Consider the following 18,803-nt stretch of genomic DNA (forward strand, 5'->3'; position numbering starts at 1 on the left):
GCTTATCTCTAAGTCCAAATGGGAAGAAACCACGTGCATCAGCCTTTTCTATTCCATTCCCAGAGCCAAAGACAGGGAGCCTGGCACATAAAACGTCCTCAATAAACATTTGTTGACTGTTCCTTAGGTCATGGCCCATAAGACTTGTTCATTCATTCGCCACTGTTGTTCATGCCTCTACTATGTGCTACACAGGGAGGATACAGGAGTGACACGTGCACGGAAGGTCTCTGCCCTTTGAGGAGCTCACATTGTATTAGGGGTAACACATTCTAGAAACTGGATTCTATTAGTCTCAGTGTGTGACCTTAGCAAGGCACCTAATTGTCTGAGATGCCTAAAAAATAGAAAGGGACAGACTGAATTGTCTAATTTAGAGTTTCCAACTACATTTTGAGGAGTCCTGGGGTTCTGTAGTGCTTCCTAGGTTCAGCAAACGGTGATATGTTTCTTTCCAGGAAGATTTCAATGGCCTAAATAAGCTATTTGTTGCTGTTGTTGTTATTGTTTTGCCATTTTCTGTTATGGAGTTCCACTGAAAAGTTCACATGTAAAGTAGGTTCCACTGCTCAAGAAAGAGTTGGAAGCCACTTGCTAAGCCTGGCCATGGTATGGGCCAGAGTTGCAGAAGGCAGAAACTCTCAATGCCTCCAAGATGGGGTCAGGAGAAGCTGGCCAGATGAGCATGGGGGAATGATATTCTGGGAAACAGAAGATGGTGTCCAAGGAAATACACAGATGGAGTGCCAGCCAGAGAGAGAGAGAGCAATCCGACAGAGATCCAGCAAGATGGGACAGAGACGGGTACTCCCTGGGTCTTGAGCACATGGAACTGCATGCCTGGTCACTGACAGTGGTCAGAGGCCTCACCAAGAAAAATGAAGCTTCTGGGAGTTCTGAGAGCAATAGGACCAGAGCCTAAGGGAGAGATGGGGTAAAAGGTAAGCAAGGTTCCAGTCTCAAAGAAGCTGAGACTTAAATACAAAGAGACAAGACTTAAATTGGAAATGAAGCCCATGGTGGGGACCTGGTTGGTTTCTGAGAGGGACACCATGACCCACAAATCAGGTCAGAGTCGGAACTGCAGCAAGCTGATTTACACTTCTAATCAAGCTTCCTACCCAGAAGTCTTTAAGTCTCCCACTACTGCTTGTCCAAAGTCTCCCAGACAGCAAGAGGGAAGAAGCAGAAACACAGCTCCTTTTACCTGATCCCTTGAGCTGTGTTTTTCCCACTACCTAACCCATGCGATGCAAACTGGACTACGTTCCAAATCCAGATAGGATTTTCTAAGCCTGCACTAGACAATGAGTTGTTTATTGAGTGCTTAGTGAAAGGGAGAAGATAATTTACTCTTAACTGAGTTCTGGCTCATGTCCTCAGGAACCAGACTGACATTTATGTTTTAGCACCAGCCCATTAGGGGAACTGGAATGGCTTTTTTTGCCTCTAGCTGAGTGTCTCTGGGGCGGTCTTAATGGTGATCTTAAAGTTCCGTCTACATAATACCAAAGCTACAGGTCAGTTCAGGCCAAAAATAATAAATAAAAATCACTACTATTAATAGTAAGCTTGTGAGAGCACTCTGCTCACTTTGCACTTCATCCTACTTGCTCCTAAAGATCACAGATCTTGGGGAGGAAGCAGAGGGACAGGCTAACATGCCCCCACCTCACTTTATGAGTTCCCTCTGCTACATCACCCTGTGGTACTCTTCAAAGCACTTAACACTCTTTAAGCTAATAGTCTATTTTTAAATGCCTTCCAACTAGACTATAAGCCCCACAAGACAGAGAATGTGTCTTTCTTGGGTAGGTAGGGCTTTATCTCCAGTGCCTAAAATCTGATCAATACTCAGGAAATAGATATTGTACATTCTGAATGACGTCAATAATGAATTTGGGGTGAAAAAAAGGTGGAAATATGTGCGAGGATATTACTATCATTTGAGTGATAATAAAAATTACTCTGGAAATAGGATTGCGGTATTATTTTTTTATATTTCTGTAGTTTAAATTTTAAAACATTGAGATACCATCTCACTACTATTAAACACTCAAAGACAACATTAGTAACTTGCTGTGTTGGGGAGGGCCTGAGGAAAAAGGCACTCTCGGCATTGTAGGAGAATACACTGACAAGGCCATCATGAAGGGCAATTCAGCATCTATCAAAACAACAAATGCATATGCCCTTGGCATTCTGCTATTTCACTTTTGTGGAATTTTTCCTACATATATAATCACAATCACATGAAATGACATGTGTATAAAGTTATTGATTGCAGCATTGTTTATAGTAGCACAGTATCAAAAATAACCAAATTGACACCACTAGAGAACCAGCTAAATAATCTGTTATTCCCATCATGCAAGGAAATACTTTACAGCTGTAAAAATGAATGAGGATACTGTTTGTGGAGTCACATAAAAGATTTTCCACGATAGACATTTTGAAATAAGCAAGGTACAAAGCAGAGTGTATAGTATGCTGTAATATTTAAAATGGTGGGAGAGTATATTACTGAATTGTTTTTATACACACAAAATATCCCTGGAAGAATACACAAGAAACTAATTTTTTTTCCTTTTTTTCTTTATTATACTTTAAGTTTTAGGGTACATGTGCACAATGTGCAAGTTTGTTACATATGTATACAAGTGCCATGTTGGTGTGCTGCAACCATTAACTCATCATTTAACATTAGGTATATCTCCTAATGCTACCCCTCCCCCCTCCCCTCCCCCAACAAGAAACTAATTTTTTTAAATGTGGCCTATGGTAGGGAAACAGGGGCATGCTATTCCTTGTTTAATTTTTGATTTGGGAATCATGAGAATTCATTATTTGTTCATATAGATTACTTAAAAATACTTTCAAAATAAAAAATGAACTGTTTTAACACCAGTGGACCTTGTGAAAGATCACTTTAGGAGATTGACACAGCAGAGGCATCACATCTGGAAGTAGAAGATGTTGGTCCCAGGCCCAGCTCTGACATTGACATTGGCATTGACATTGATGCTGATGTCAAGGCGTTCCCTTTCCTGGGCCTCAGTGTCCCATCTATGGGATAAAGAGGGAGAACTAGCAGGTGTTTTAAATACCTCCTGCTAGTCTCACCTTCTGGAATCTAATCTGTGGCTAGGCTTTACTTAATTTGGCTTAAAGCACATGCTGTATAAAATATGTCCTGTTAAAAGCATTTTGAATATTGTATTTTTTGTTACTTTGCTTCATTCGTTTGTTTGTTTTTCAAATTGCCACTTACTATTTTTAGCACAAATTCCTTTTGAAAAGCTCCCACTTTGTCTCTCTGAAGAGGGGCACTTGGGTGTCATGAATACACCTGTGGCCTGAGATATGGTAATGGAGGGAACAGACCAGGTTCTGAGTGGATGAAAACAGCTCAAAAGGAGATAGCAAGGAGCACCAAGAAAAAATTTACTGGCAATAGGAGCATGCTGTTAGATGCATGCCGAACCCCTGAACTCAGTTTATCCAGGTGGAGGTCCCAAGAAACCAAATGCAGCTCCCTTTTTTACAGTTCTGCATATGTAGGAGCTGAATTGCATATTGGTTTCATCTTGCTGAAGTGCACATTCCCCTTCCAGTAACAGCAATCTAGTTTCCTATTTTGGGGTCTCCTTCCCCCCACCCCGCACCCCGTTAGCCCCTGTCTGTGTTCTCTATCTGTGAATTCAGATGTCCCAGGCTGGTCAAACAATGGTATTCTACTTCCCTGTCACAAATGGCCATCATGTCCAGAGCTTTTGTCCAAAGTGCTAGGGAATAAGACACTCTTTTTTCTGTTCCAGTCAAACCCAGTGAAAGGGATAAGATGTAAACTTCTGGTCACCACCCTGAAACTGCACGAAGCTTAAGAATGAATAGGGAAAGCACATCCAAGAGATGGTGACATCTTTGAGGTACTATCAACCTGCTCCTGGAACCAGTGTGGTTTTTAAGTCACTTGAACCAATACATTTTTTTTAAATTACTTAAGCCAGTTTGAGTTTCACCTTCTGTTTCTCAAAGTGAAAAGAACCTACATACAGCTTCTTGTACATAAATAGTGATATCTCTCCCCAGATTTGGGACGTTTTTAGCTATTATTTCTTTAGATAGGCTTTGTGTCCCTTTATCTCTCTCTTCTCTTTCTGAAATTGCATTATGTAAATATTAGTTCTCTTGGTGGTTTACCATAGATCCCATAGACTTCTTTTATTCTTTTTTCTTTTTGTTCCTTCGACTGGATAATTTCAAGTGTCCTGTCTTTGAGTTCACTTATTCTTTCTTCTGCTTAATTGAACCTACTGTTGAAGCTTTCTATTGAATTTTTCAGTTTATTCTTTATACATTATAAATATACACAATTATTATTTATCAATTAAAAATACATTTTAAAAGGAACAAATGCCATATAAATACCAACTCCACTTGACTTATAGTGACTTCCTGAAGAACTATATTGGGAAAAACCCTGGGGCCTTGTCTGGGCTCATGACTCATGAGGAAGGTATGCAGGAAGAGGGAAAAGGTGAAAATTGAGTATTCCTTGACTAAGTCAAAACCCCTGACTCAGTCTTCTGCCTCACTCTGGACTGGGCAATGCTTCATATATCTCCAAGGTTGGTCTTTCAGGTTGGCACATAGGAAGGAATTTGTCAGCATGTATCCCTGAAGGGTAAATGTCCACATTTGTTTAGATGTTTAGTGGGCGTTCCAGCCCTCAAAATGCTGTGCTTGGTGCCATAAACAAATTTGTTCCCAGTATCTGACCTAAGAGAACTTATACTCGGAAGGAGACATCTGCTTCCTGCTTCACCTTGAAGGTTATGTACTCCACTCACTTCTTTGACCTCAAACAATTTGTAATCTGCAAATAGTCAAAGTGAGCAATGATGCCAAAGTGAGCAAATAGTCAAAGTGAGCAATGATGCCAAAAAGCATAATGGATTATAGAAGTGCCATTTACAGGTACCATTTACAGGTACCTAAAACAGGACAAGAAGTGAATCCTAGGGATCTAAGCAATGGAAGATTACTCCTATTATTTTTAATCTGGTTTTCATGGTTCCACCAACCTGGGCAAGCTAATCTGGTTAACTGAGACTCTTCTCGATAGAACTCTTATTGGTTCTGACTCCACTTGACATCCTCAGAAAACAAACACTGAATAAGAATGAGCTACTTTTCTGGAAAAAAAAAAAACTATTCACTCAAAGCACTTAAAATCAAAACATGCAAAAATATATTACTACTCGTTTGAGGGTACCCTGTTATGAAGGTATAATTTATACATAATATAATTCATTCTTTGTTAGTTACAGAGTTCTGTGAGTTTTGGCAAATGTATTCAATGCCATCACTACTACAATCGAGATATAGAATAGCTCCATCACTTCAAACAATTTTCTTGTGTCTTTTTTCATCAATTCTTCCTCCGACTCACAGCACAGATCTGTTTGCTGATCCTGTAGTTTTTAAAATGCCATATGGATGATATACAGTATGTAGCATTTTAAGTCTGACTTCCTGTAATTAGCATAATGCATTTGATGTAACTCCAAGTTGTTGCATGTATTGGGTGTTCATTTCTTTTTATTACTGAGTAGTATTCTGTTGTATGAATTCATCATAGTTTGTTTATCCATTTCCCAGTTGGAAGACATTGGGTTGTTCCAATTTCTGGCAACTATGAATAAATCCACTCTAAACAGTTGTGTATAGGCTTTTGTATACATAAGTTTTCATTTCTTTGATATAAATACCTAGGAGTAGCAATTCTGGGTCATTTTGTAAGTGTATGTTTAATTTATAAGAAACTACCAAAGCATTTTCCAAAACAGCTATTTCATTTTGCATTCCCAGCAGCAATAGCCACTTCTTTTTTTCAATGTGTGGAATGTCATTTTTATATAGATTTGGCACACTATCATATCTCCATTAGGGCTCAAAAGACTTCATGTCTGTGCTGGGAGCAAAGTAACCTATAGATACCACTCGATCATTTTTCTGACATGAGACTTACAGAGTATCATCTCTAGGGTGATTTTTGAAAAACACACAAATGCAGAATCTTGGTGTTTAGAAGGAAATCAGAACTCACTAGTTCAACATCTTTAAGTAGGGCTGTTTTGATCCAATTATAATCAATTTTCACTCACTAAGGCCCTGCTTAATAGCCTTATTTTACTGCCCATGTGAAATTGGGTATATTACATAACTGCCTTAAACCACAGCTTCTTCATCTCCACAGAGTTTTTGTAAGAACAAGAGAAAAAAAATGTATCTGAAATCAGAAAGCAATTAAATATTGTGCTAATTAGAAAACAGACATTGCTAGTGACTGTTCTTAAAACCTAATAGCACAAATCATGTGATTACTAAATGTTAGAACTAAAAGAACCTTAGAGATCTTCCATTAGGTCCCAGCTCTTAATGATAAACTTAGCGAGAAAACGGAGGCCCTGGAAAGCCAAGGTAACCCCACTCACTCCCTATTACATCTCCTTGTCTTACTTTTGTCATAGCACTCATTTTTCTGCTGTCTCTCTGACTCTTTGTGAGTTAAGATCTGCCAAGGTAGCAACCTCTATCAACTACATTGCTTAGAACACAATAAGTTCTTAATAAATGCTTGTTGAATTATCATTTTAAAAGTGAACTTCAATTAGATTATTCATACACAACAGGTTTGACTACATGACAGACACTTTTTTGACAAATTATTAAGCCACTTGTTAGGGTGACCTGTAGGCATCATAATAAGCCAAATCAGAGCATAAGAATTGCTCAGTCAACCAAATGTGAGAAGCCTAAATCCTATTCCCATGCTGTAATCTCCCAGTCCTGTTCTGTCTTGCTCTTCCAAGGGACACGTTGTATAAACAACATCAAGTGTTAACTTGTTAAAACAGTTACACCCAAAAAATGCTGAGATTATTTAACAATGCAATAATATGAGGTCATATCAAGAATTCCAAGGAGAGGCAGAGTTTTCAAAGACTCCAGTTCAATGCCAGGGAGCTATTGTTTCTAAAATTATTTTTGGAAAATGAAATATTAATTCCCCAACTAATGTATTTCATGGTAGTTCATTGTGCTTAATTCTCTAATCTGAAATTATTTATTTTAGATCCATTCCAAAATCGTCTTATTAGTTTCACACTTTAGAAGAAATGTGTAAATCAAATGCTTCTAAATATAATTTGATTTAAATTTTATTTTAACTACTGTAACCCCTCTGTGGGGAGAGGAGAAAAAGCACATTTTTGCCAATGGTCTTTGCTCCTGAACAAAGATTGGTTCTATCTGTCACCATTGGGAATGTTCAGGAATATTCTCACTGGATTGTAAGTGCCAAGAGGACAAGAACTTTATAAGTTTTTTTCATTGATCTATTGCTAGAGCCTGGGGCAGTGCCAGGCACATAGAAGGAATCTAACAACTATTTATTGAGTACATAAGTAAACTTGAGGAGATAAGGTGTGGAAAATCTCCCAGGCCTTATTCAGGAGAGATCAGGCTGACCTTCCAGCTAACATTTCTATCCCACAGCAGACCCGTATGGTCTTTACATCTATAGTCTTGTGCATATTCCATAAGACTTCCACATATTTGCCTGGGTTTCTCACCTATAGCATTTTCAGAGAGTCTCACTATGTACAAACACTGAAATAACTAAGTGCCAGGAATGACTACAGAAACAAAGGGAAACCTTATAACAAGTGTGGTGGAATGATTCAGTGAAGATCATCAGATTAAGAATGAGAAGAACAAAATTGTGTCACTCTCCCACCACTTAACAAGTGTAGGAAGTTCACCAAGTCATGTCCTCACTCTAGGCCTCATTCAAAATCCGTGTGTGTGTGTGTGTGTGTGTGTGTGTTCTTTAGATCATGAAACTTCTCATCTGAAAATCTCCACTCTGTGGCCCAGAGTAAGCTTACATAGTGAGTGCACCTAAAGGTGAGCCATCTCCACTTTGGCCACTTCTCCAGATACCCACAAGGAAGTTCCGAGAATGCTGTTGCACCTCCTCTGGCCAAGGACAGAGAGTCATATCATCTGCCCACTTGGAGACAGAGAAGGTGACTTGCCTAATATCTTTCCTGCACGTCTTAAGAACAAGGCTGGGTTCTTTTGGCCTTACTGGGTAATAAAAACTCTATGCACACAGGCTAGAAGTTGAGTGGTGGAAGATTCAAGAGAACAAGCTAGATTTTATGAAAAGTGGGTAACAAAGCATCTTTACACCTTCTCCCACGGACATGAAAATCATTATCAAAAATCCTACCCCAGATGGGAGTGTTATCTGGTCTTGTAAAGCTGCCTTACTATCTAGTCCCCAAGATAGCCCCAAGTGAACCAGGCTTCCCAGTGCTCATGCCATTGAGTAATCCCCTCCTATACCAGCTCTAGGCTGGCTTTGTATAACCAATAAAATATAGCAGATGTGACACTGTGTGACTTCTGAGGCCAGGTCATAGGAAGCTTTGCAGCTCCTGGTTTAATCTCCTGGAATGCTAGCTCTTGGAATGCACTCTCTTGGAACTCAGCCACCATGCTGTAAGAAGGCCAAGCCACATGGAGTGGACATGGCTCATGGCTCCAGTTGATCACAGCCCCAGCTGAGCTCCCAACCAACTGCAAGCATCAACTGCCAGCCCCGTGAGGAAGCCATCTTCGATGCCCAGCCCAGAGGAGCCTTCGATGACTCCAGCTCTGGCCACTATTGGACTGCAACCACAGTAGAGAACCCAAGCGAGAATTGCCCGGGTGAGCCCAGTCAATCCATCAGACCAACAGATGATGATAAGCTGTTTTAAATCAGAAACTTTTGGGGTGGTTTGTTATGTCACTTGTTCCATCTCATGGTTCAAAAACATGATCCCCATAACTTTAATGTTCAAGGGTTATCGCTTTGCTCTCTTCTTTGGATTTGAGATGTCATTTCCAAGCAACCTTTTCTCTCACTCAAAATGTTTCCCTTATCTGGTCTAGTTGTGCCCTACTGAGCTCAAACATGAAGGAAATTAAAAAACCACCACCAACCACACACTCATATACACACACAACACACACAAAACAATGTCTTGTATTGTGGAAGAATTTGTTATTGTCATTGTTTTTAACGTATTTTCTCTATATTTCTTTGAGTTCCTTTTGGAGTCATTGAATTCCCTTTTTGAGTCTTTTTTCCAAGATTACAGGCTCAAGTCATGGGTTTTAAAAATAGCCATAATCTATTAACGACCTATTACATTCTAGCCACCATATGTCTAAAGCTAACTGCTTTAGACATATTAATTCATTAATTTTACAACAACTTTGCTATATAGGTATTTATTGTCCCCATTTTACAGTTGAAAGTGCCATAGCTCAGAAACATAAAGTGATCTGTTAATGCTACACAGATACTAAGCACTTTGAGACAAGATTTGAACCTAGGTCTACCTTAACCAGCATAAATATGGCTGAGAAATATCTGAATTCATTCACATCCAGAAATCACATTGTAGTTGTTGAATCATTTGGCAGGAGCTATACCTTGGTCAGCAGAACTGTGTACCTTGGAAAATCACTCTGAAGGAAGGACTTACATGTGAGTTTTGGGGATTGCAAAGTGTTGACATTTTCAGACGACCTATGTATATTGCTGCAGATGTTGGCACAATTCTGTATTGTCCGGTTTGCACTGACAATAAGACAGTCTGATAAAATTTTACGCCATCATTCCAAAACATGAATACTGGAACCACTCATTCAAGGGGATCTGGAGAGTGACCCAGGATAGAGTGAGTCACAGGGACCCAAGAGCTTCAACAATCTGATACTCAGAAGCAGCTGGAATGAACTGAAAGAGAAGAATTAGACAGCAACCAGGACATTTAGGAAATGTCCCTATGAATCAATCCATCTGCACTGGGGATAAATGAGATACATAACAGAAAAGAATGAGTTCTTGGGGTGTGGGGATACACATGTGTGTGCATGTTTGTGTGTATGTGTGTGTGTTTGATTGGGTGGGGGCTGCTTCTTTTCTAGGAGTCATTTCCAAGCAACCTCTCGTCTCACTCAAAATATAGCTCCCTTAAGCCAGTTTTCCCTGCTTTCTCTCATAGGTGAACCATCCTGGGGAAACTGAGATAGCCCCAAAGTAGATTTCATGTTGGTATGCTCTGGAGTGGGCTAGGCTGCTCTGTTTTGTTCTTTCTCTGATTTATTCCTGTCTCTGCTTGCACTTGCAGTTCCTTTCTCCTACTAGGATATTGGTCATTTAAAATATATTCATAGTAAGATGACAAACTGTTACTCTTTAGAAGTACAGATATATGCCTCTCTGAGCCTTAGTTTCCTTAGTTTCCTGTAAATGTTCACACCTCCCATCATAAGCAAGCTGGCCTTTGTCAACAAACACACATACCCACACAATGTTGTGCTGCCAAGTGGTTCATAGGAGAGGATTTGAGGGGAAGACCAGGTTAACCTAAAGACAACCATGCTGATGAAGCCAAGTCAGGAGCAAAAGGAGATCAGAGCAGCTTGGTGGCGAACAGCATGGACCCTTGGACCAGATCAACTGAATGCAAATTCTGCCCCTGCTACTCACAGGCTATTGGACCTCAAACAAGTTACTGAACTTCTCCAAGACCTCGTTTCCTCACCTATAAAATGGGCATGTTAATAATACCACCCTTGAGGTTGTTGTGAACATAGAAAATGAAATCATGCATTCAAAGAATTTAATCCAATACTTTATACACCATAAATGCTCAGTAAACATTAGCTGTGTTATTTATTACAGAGTACACAGGATACGAAATATAATAGCAATTATATATTAAATATTTGCAATAAGCAAGGCCCTGAGTTAAGTATTCTAAGTACATTATCTCTTTTAATTTTCAGAGCAATTCTATAAGGCAAGTTCTAGGATAACCCATTTGACAGGTGAGAAAACTGAGACCCAGAGAGGTTAAGTCATGTCTCCAAGGTCCCAAAGCTATCTGACTCCAAGCCCTGAGGTCCCAGCCAAGTCCACAAACTTCATTTCCCAAATCCCGGAATTAGATCACTTGTTGAACATCTGTTGACACTTTCCAGGGGACCTTCAAAACCCCAATCCCTAGAAGCCCCAAAACGTTTAATATGACCCTTTAAAACACCAGGAACATTCACAGCAAAAGACCAATAACTACACATGGGGCAGAAATTAACACATGTAGAGGACTTTTTCTTCTCCATACAAAAGCTTTTACCCATATATCACATTGGGTGTGAGAGTGAATATACTGCAAGAATGTACTTCCTGCAGCTGAAACCAGCAGGACAAACAAGGTGCTTTCAGTAGGGTAATGTGTACCCCTTGCTGTGCTCTGAAAAAGAGGGTCAATTTCTTTGTGGGGAGTAGCAACACAAACCATCCCACCAGCAATAAAATCCACAGTTCCCTCAACAACAAAGCTAACTTTAGCCATATGGGCTCATCCTGTATTTCCCAGGACCCAGGAGTCTTTGGAAGTTTCTTGAGTGGGCTTCCACCTTAGCTTTTGCATTCTGTCAGATAATACAGTGGTTATGTCTGAAGGGATTCCCCCAGGAGCTCCAGTTCTTTTAGTGGTAGTAACATCAAGTAGTCTCCAGACACTGCAGCTAGGTGGTTGAAATGCTTGCTCTGGGAGGGGTGGCCAGTCAGCTGGGGTCACAAAAGCCTTGTAATTAGAATCAACATGACTAATTTCCAGGTAAAATGAGAGGCTCTTGCAAACTGCTTTTGTAGAAATCATACTCACTGGTGTCCAACCTGCCCTGAATCACTCTATACTCACAACAGAAACAGCTGGTGTCAGAGAACTCTACAAATATGGCAGATCGTCACATGGGACTTTATCCATGGAGGTGAGCCTCCTCTTGCACTGGAAGCTAGTATGCTGATGATGTCATGGTGGCTCAACTTTCCTAGTGTCTAAGGGGAGTGTCAGAGAGCAACCCTAACGTGTGTTGGGTGACCATGGGTAAGGCTTTCCCTTTTCTGGTTCACCTTTCATATAATAACAACAGAGCTGAGCTAGAGGGTCTCCAAAGCCCACCAGCTGCCACTTTGTATGACATAAAATTATCAGAACATGAATTCAATCACGAGGTAATAGGAGGTAACAATTGAACATTTAGCTGTTTCATCCAACAGCCCTATGAAGTTGTTATCATTAATACTTCCATATTACAGATGCAGAAATGGAGGCCCAGAATGGTTAAGTGCCTTGCCCAAGATCATGCACAGAGTGGGGATTTCTACCCAGGTAGCATAATCCCAAGGTTTATGCTCTTAACCATTCATAATATTAATGAAAACACTAAGAAACCAACAATGCATACAAAGGGTTCCAGATCCTACTTTTCTGGATGTCTCCATTTTTATCCATAAGCAGTGTGTGTGTCAGTTCTCAGGCATCACCTGGAGGATACATATATAACACCTACCTAAGCCCTAGCATGTCAACCCTGGACAGGTCCTGACAGATTACAGAGGCTGAGGTTTTTAACTCATCATCCTTGGGCGTGCATTAAAGGGTCCATGAGCCCTTTGAAAGTATGTGTAAATATGGGTGTGTGTACATAATTCCAAGAAGAGATTTCACAGGGTTTTGTTTTTTTTTGTTTTTTTGGGGTTTTTTTTTTTTTTTTTTTTTTTTTTTCAGATTTTCGAAGGAGTCTATGAATTTTTAGAGCAATCTTTTGACAGTTGGTAAAACTGAGACCTCAGGTGGGAAATGGACTTGTCCCAGTATACACAAGGAGTGACAGAACTGGGTTCAGACCCCAGATCACCTGACCCCAATCCCACTGCTCTTTGACTACATCACACTGAGCTAACTCATCCCTGCAATATGCACCAAGAGTCTTCCAGGATTAAACTGCTGGATATAACATGCACAGCTCATAGGGTTTGGGTATGGTTTGGAAAATCATCATGCTTCACATATATCATTGACTTTAACCTTGGGCCTCTGTATCTCGTCATTTCTTTGAAGTTTGTATCATTGATAGTTACCCCTGATCTGCCACTCTGCCCATCTTCTGTGAATGAAAACTTAGCCCACAGCGTTTCATTTAGATCTGGTCTGGCCTGCCTTTACCTAGCCTCACTCCTGGCTTCCATAGACACTTAAGGTGATTAGGCATTTGTCCCTCAGTGTTTTGATTGAAATAATCAGTTCAAAATAAAACTGACAACAGCTAACCTACACAAAGAATGTGTTAATGAGCAAACATTCACAGGGGAATCAAATTATCCCAATAAAATTCAAATCAATCAAATTTAAACCAGGAAAATTTGACTTACTAGAAATAAAACTACAATGGAAAATTCACAGTGGCAGAAGCTAAAATTTGACCCAAATAAATTATTGTCGATAAATTACAAGCCATCGTTGTAAAATTCCAAATGCAAAAGAATTAATCTCCATAAAACGATTTTGATAAAATAAAAAAGAAGACGGAAAAAGGTAGAAATTGTTTAACTGCTCTGTATTGAACATTTATCTTGGAGTAAAAATGATTGAGTAAGCAAAAATTCAGCTATTATTGGGTTTTTAATGTTGTACTTACAAGCATGGAGTCAAAACACCCTCAGCAATAAATCACGGAGGTCAAAATGTCTGCCAGACTACACATAGGTTCAAAATGACAGCTCCAATAAAGGGGGGTCACAACTTCCTGTGACTGTGCTTGGTAAGTGATGGAGGCAATCATTTACAGATGATGCTCTGACAAGGGAGGCAGACTGAGACCATCACTGTCACATGCTCACTTGAATAGCCAAGCATCTAGCCCAGATTACATTCCTCTAAGCATGCCTTAACCCCACAAGTTCAACAAAGAAGTGTTCATTAACTTCTTCGCCAAACAAGTACTCTTCTGAAACGTCTGTCAACACAATAACAATAATAGCCAACACTTATATAACATGGGCCAGGCACTTTATATATATTTACACATTTGATCCACACAACAATCCCATGAGATAAGTACTATTATCATCTCCATTTGCCAATGATGAACATTAAGCACCAAGAGCTTAACAACTTGCCTGAGATCACACATTTGATAAGCAGTGGAGCTGTTCAGTGGTACTACCATGCATCCCAGACAGGATGTTCAGGTGAACAAGATCTATCTAGCTTAAGTTCCATAAAATTTATCAAAATTTCAGCTGAGGTTTTATGCAATACTTGCAATATAGATAAGGCTTGGACTGGTGTCCTGACGCTGCCACTCTCTATCTACACGACTTTGGGTAAGAATTAATCTCTTAACCTCTTTGAACTCATTTCTTCACATGTGTTACATGAATAATTATACAATGCAATTACTTCTTGCAGGTAGGAGAAATGAAGAGAAGTCAATGATATAATAAGAGTATAACCTTTAGCACAGTGTTTGAGGTATAAGTGCTCAAATCTAAGCTGTGATGGTAAGAATAATAGGTAAGTTTATCAGAGGACTCTGACTTGCCCTGGAGCCCATAGGACTTATGAAGACAGGGACTGTCATTATCTTGCTCACTGGATTGTGAGTTTAGCACATAAGAGGTGCTGAATATTGGTTAGTTGGTTGATTCGTTGGTTGGGTATGTGGGTGGTTGGGTGGTTAGATGGTTGGTTGGTTGGTTGGTTGGTTGGTTGGTTGGTTGGTTGGTTGGTTGGTTGTTGGTTGGTTGGTTGGTTGGTTGGTTGGTTGGTTGGTTGGTTGGTTAATTGGCTGGTTGGATAAATGAATGGATGGATGGAAGGATGGATGGATGGATGAATGGATGAATGGATGGATGGATGAATGGATGAATGGATGGATGGATGGATGGATGAATAGATGGATAACCGTCTGCCTCCTCTGTCCCAAAGGAGCTAAACTCAGACTTTTCTTCCTAGTGCTTTGCATATATGCATCCAATCTCCCCCAAACAGACTGACAGATACTCAAGGGCAAGGATGAACTTTTTATCCACATCCCACAATACCATGAACTTATGATTTCCCAAGGAAAGAGACTTGGGATTCTGAAACAATACTCTGGATCACTCAGGCCTCAAAATACCTCAAAGGTACTGCCTATCCCCTGGCTCTTTATTCCATAGAACATTCATCACTGAAGGGATTTCCTGTGGTATTTGGTGCAATAAGGTTTATATAAGCCAAGGTCCCTGCCCCCTAGATTTTCTATCATCCCTCCTCCTTAAGACAAAGGAAACATTCAAATGTTCAAAAGAGAAATATTTATCTTGAAGATCCTAAGTTCTGAAAGAGAAAACGTGTAACAAGAATTACATAATTATGTAAAGCACTGATTTTTCAGGTCAGACAAAACTGGTTTTGAATCTCTGCAAACATCTGAAGTACTTTAAACCTTGATTCCATCACCTGAAAAGGGGCGATAAGGTCACCTTCTTTGGAGGATCATTTGGAGGATCAAATCCTATACTGTGGGTAAATTACTTAGCACAGTGATCATTACAGCTTCAATAAAAGACCATGATTATCCCTGGTCAAACTACTATCTGTTTGAAAATTAAGAAAAGACCTACCACATCTATAGCAACTTATTCCAAACAAACAAAAATTATGCTTATTATTGTCAATAAACTTTTGCTGAATACCTGCTGCACTTATACCTCAAACATTGTACTAAAGGTTATACTCTTATTATATCATTGACTTCTCTTCATTTCTCCTACCTGCAAGAAGTAATTGCATTGTATAATTATTGATGTAACACATGTGAAGAAATGAGTTCAAAGAGGTTAAGCCCTATTACCTGATTTCTCAATCACTCATGAGCAATAAGTAGTTATATTATAGTTTTAAAACTCTCCCTAAAGGTCAAAACCCAAGTCCAACATTTCATTCCTTTATTTTTTATTCACCCATTCGACAAATCTTTATTGAGAGCCTGCCATGCATCAGACACTGGGCTGGGCTCTGGAAATACAGAGCTGAGTGACCCAAATAAGATTCATGTTTTCATGGAACTTCTGATCTAGGTGGTGCACATGAATTATTAAAAAAAAAAACATACTCACATAAAGTACACTTTTAAACTATGATAAGTACTTTGAAGGAAAAGTACAGGGACAAATGAGTACAAGCAAAAGGGAGATGCTAAGGCCATGAGGAAAAAGAAAAAAGAGACAAACTGGCTGGGCGCCGTGGCTCACACCTGTTAGCCCAGCACTTTGGGAGGCTGAGGTGGTTGGATGATTTGAGCCCAAGAGTTTGAGACTAGCATGGGCAACATGGTGAAAATCCATCTCTACAAAAACTACCAAAAAAAAATTAGCTGGGTGTGGTTATACATGCCTGTAGTCCCAGCTACTCAGGAGGCTTAAGTGGGAGGATCACCTGAGCACCTGAGTCTAGAAGGCCGAGGCTGCAGTGAACCATGGCCACACCACTGCACTCCAGCCTGGGCAACAGAGTGAGACCCTGCCTAAATATGAGAGAGAGAGAGAGAGAGACAGAGAGAGAGAGAGAGAAACAGACAGATGGACTTTACACAACTTGGAAAGAAAGAAAAGAATGCCACAGGACTTGGAAGAGGATCAGAATATCAGTTTATATAAGCTCTTAGGACTGTAAAACAACCGGAAATGAAAATCCTCCAAGTAATCTTTCTGTTTGCTATCCTTTCCCTCCACCCACTAGAGCCCCAAAGCTACATGTTCTAGAACAGACAAAAGTTAGTTTTGTTTTGCTTTATGAATAAGTAGCTTTTTGGTCACCAGGATTACCATGCAGCTGTTATTTCAGCCTAGCCCATGGCAGCTCCCCTGAGGAGGAAAGCAGATGTAGCCATTGTCACTGCTTGCTGTCTGGTACAATGTTCAAAGAATTCGGGGGCATTCCTATGAATGTCTCTATGAAGTAGATGTCAGATATATCCCCAGATGAACAAACATCAGAAGTTCTCTATGTGCAAGAAAGTTCAATAACAAAAAAAAGTCACCTTCACACATATTTGGCCCATGCAAGGAAGATCAAGTAGTTAAGAGTCATACAGATCATGTTTAAATATGGTCCACTAGATTTGAAAGGTTAAAATAAAAGACAGAAGCGAGGTATCTATTTTCAAAATCCTTTTCATAGATAATGGTAAAATGTGTGACCCTAAATAAAAATACAGTAAAATGGAAGGTTAGGGAAGTAGATAATTAAGCATTCCTGAATACTAAGTGAGTAAAAAAGTGCTACTACCAACATTTATGCATAAGAAACAAAGCATCTGTACATGAACACTGGCTCTTCTCAGGCTATTTGTTTTGCAACACATATTTGGAGGAGAAGGATGTTCCCGATAGCTTTTTCCATGATGTCAAAAGTAGGCTATTCTCTCATGTTCATGATCTTCCTTCTGCTACCACCATTGGAGCTACAGGTACTATGATGGGTGAGACCCACAAAACTCCACCTGGCTGCTTCCCTTCCTCAGGTGTCCATAGTCTTCTATGATTGGCTCTGGAGTCTCTTGCAAGTTTCCCTCATTCACCTCACTCCCAACCTGGAATCTTCTTCAAAACATAACTTACAGATCTTATAATTTGTTTTGACCAATCACTACTATAGGTCAAAGCTTTCTGTTCCTCCTTCTATTTTCCATTTGGGAAATACAGTCTCTCTTTTTTTCTAGGCTAAGTTACCTGACTGTGGTCAACAATAACACCAGTATTTTTTTTTCAAGGCCTCCTGGAAAGTCAGTTCTCTCCAATCCTGTTCTAAAGTAACTAATTTTGATTGATTCAATTACACCAGAATCATTGTGTTGATTTCAGCCCAGTATTTCAGGCTGATGAAACAAGTTTTAATCTAATGCTCCTATTCATGATCATTTTAGTGATAGCATTTCTCTCAGAGATGTGTTACCTGACAGAAACACAATATAATATAATGGCTTCATTTCCTAGCTCCAGCATCAGAGGACATGAGTTCAAATCTCACCTCAATCACCACTAACTGTGGACTTAGACAAGCCACATCAATTCTCTAAACCTCAGTGGAGATAAAAATAATAGTAACTACACCAAAATGTTGTGTGATTACATGAGAGTCATCACAAATGTTTTGCATGGGACTTAATGCATAAAACACAGTCAACCTCAACTGTTATTTTTATTTTGAGATGTACACATTCTCTGGTCTCAAAAAGAAGTAAAGTATCCATCAAATAATACATAGAAAAGAACAAAGGCTAGAGCCCTCCTGCACTTTTTTAGAGACCACCCTCCAGGTCAGCACTTTTTAAACTACAGGTTAATGAATGAGAAATTCATTTGGTGAGTCATAAATTTGATATTTTTAAATAAAATAGAATGTTTTTAAAAATGAATAGAATAGAACAGAACAGAATGTATCAGAGTGCATTTCTCTATGTTGTTGCATATGCACAAACATATGCACACAAGGATACAATATAAAATGCATTTCTTACCGTGGGCCACAACAACAACAACAACAACAACAAAGGATTTGAAAGCCACTACCCTAGTCTGATTCAGAACTATTAATATTAAATACATTCTTTACCAATGATATACTATTTAGGAAGACATCACTGCCCCCTACTGGAACTCCTGGATTTCTCACAGAAAAGCACAGCAATTGATTAGCCTGTCTTCTCATTAACCATGTGACTTCAACCATCCTCTCACCTACCCTGTCTGGAAACTCACCTCAAAGAGTCTCATCCCTCAAGCTAGTGTGATGCCCTGGATAAGAAGTCAAAGGCAGCACTAGAAGTGGCAGCTG

The 18,803-nt window shown here is 39.6% G+C and overlaps 1 protein-coding gene across 2 annotated transcripts in view; it reads right to left on the minus strand.

Moving 5' to 3' along the window:
• The window catches only part of SH3TC2 (SH3 domain and tetratricopeptide repeats 2), a 139,047-nt gene that overhangs the window by 53,227 nt on the left and 67,017 nt on the right, over window positions 1–18,803 (minus strand). The gene's annotated exons all lie outside the window — the stretch shown is intronic.

Source organism: Hylobates moloch, unplaced genomic scaffold (genome assembly GCF_009828535.3).
Source record: "Hylobates moloch isolate HMO894 unplaced genomic scaffold, HMol_V3 SCAFFOLD_6, whole genome shotgun sequence".
NCBI classification, from domain to species: Eukaryota; Metazoa; Chordata; class Mammalia; order Primates; family Hylobatidae; genus Hylobates; species Hylobates moloch.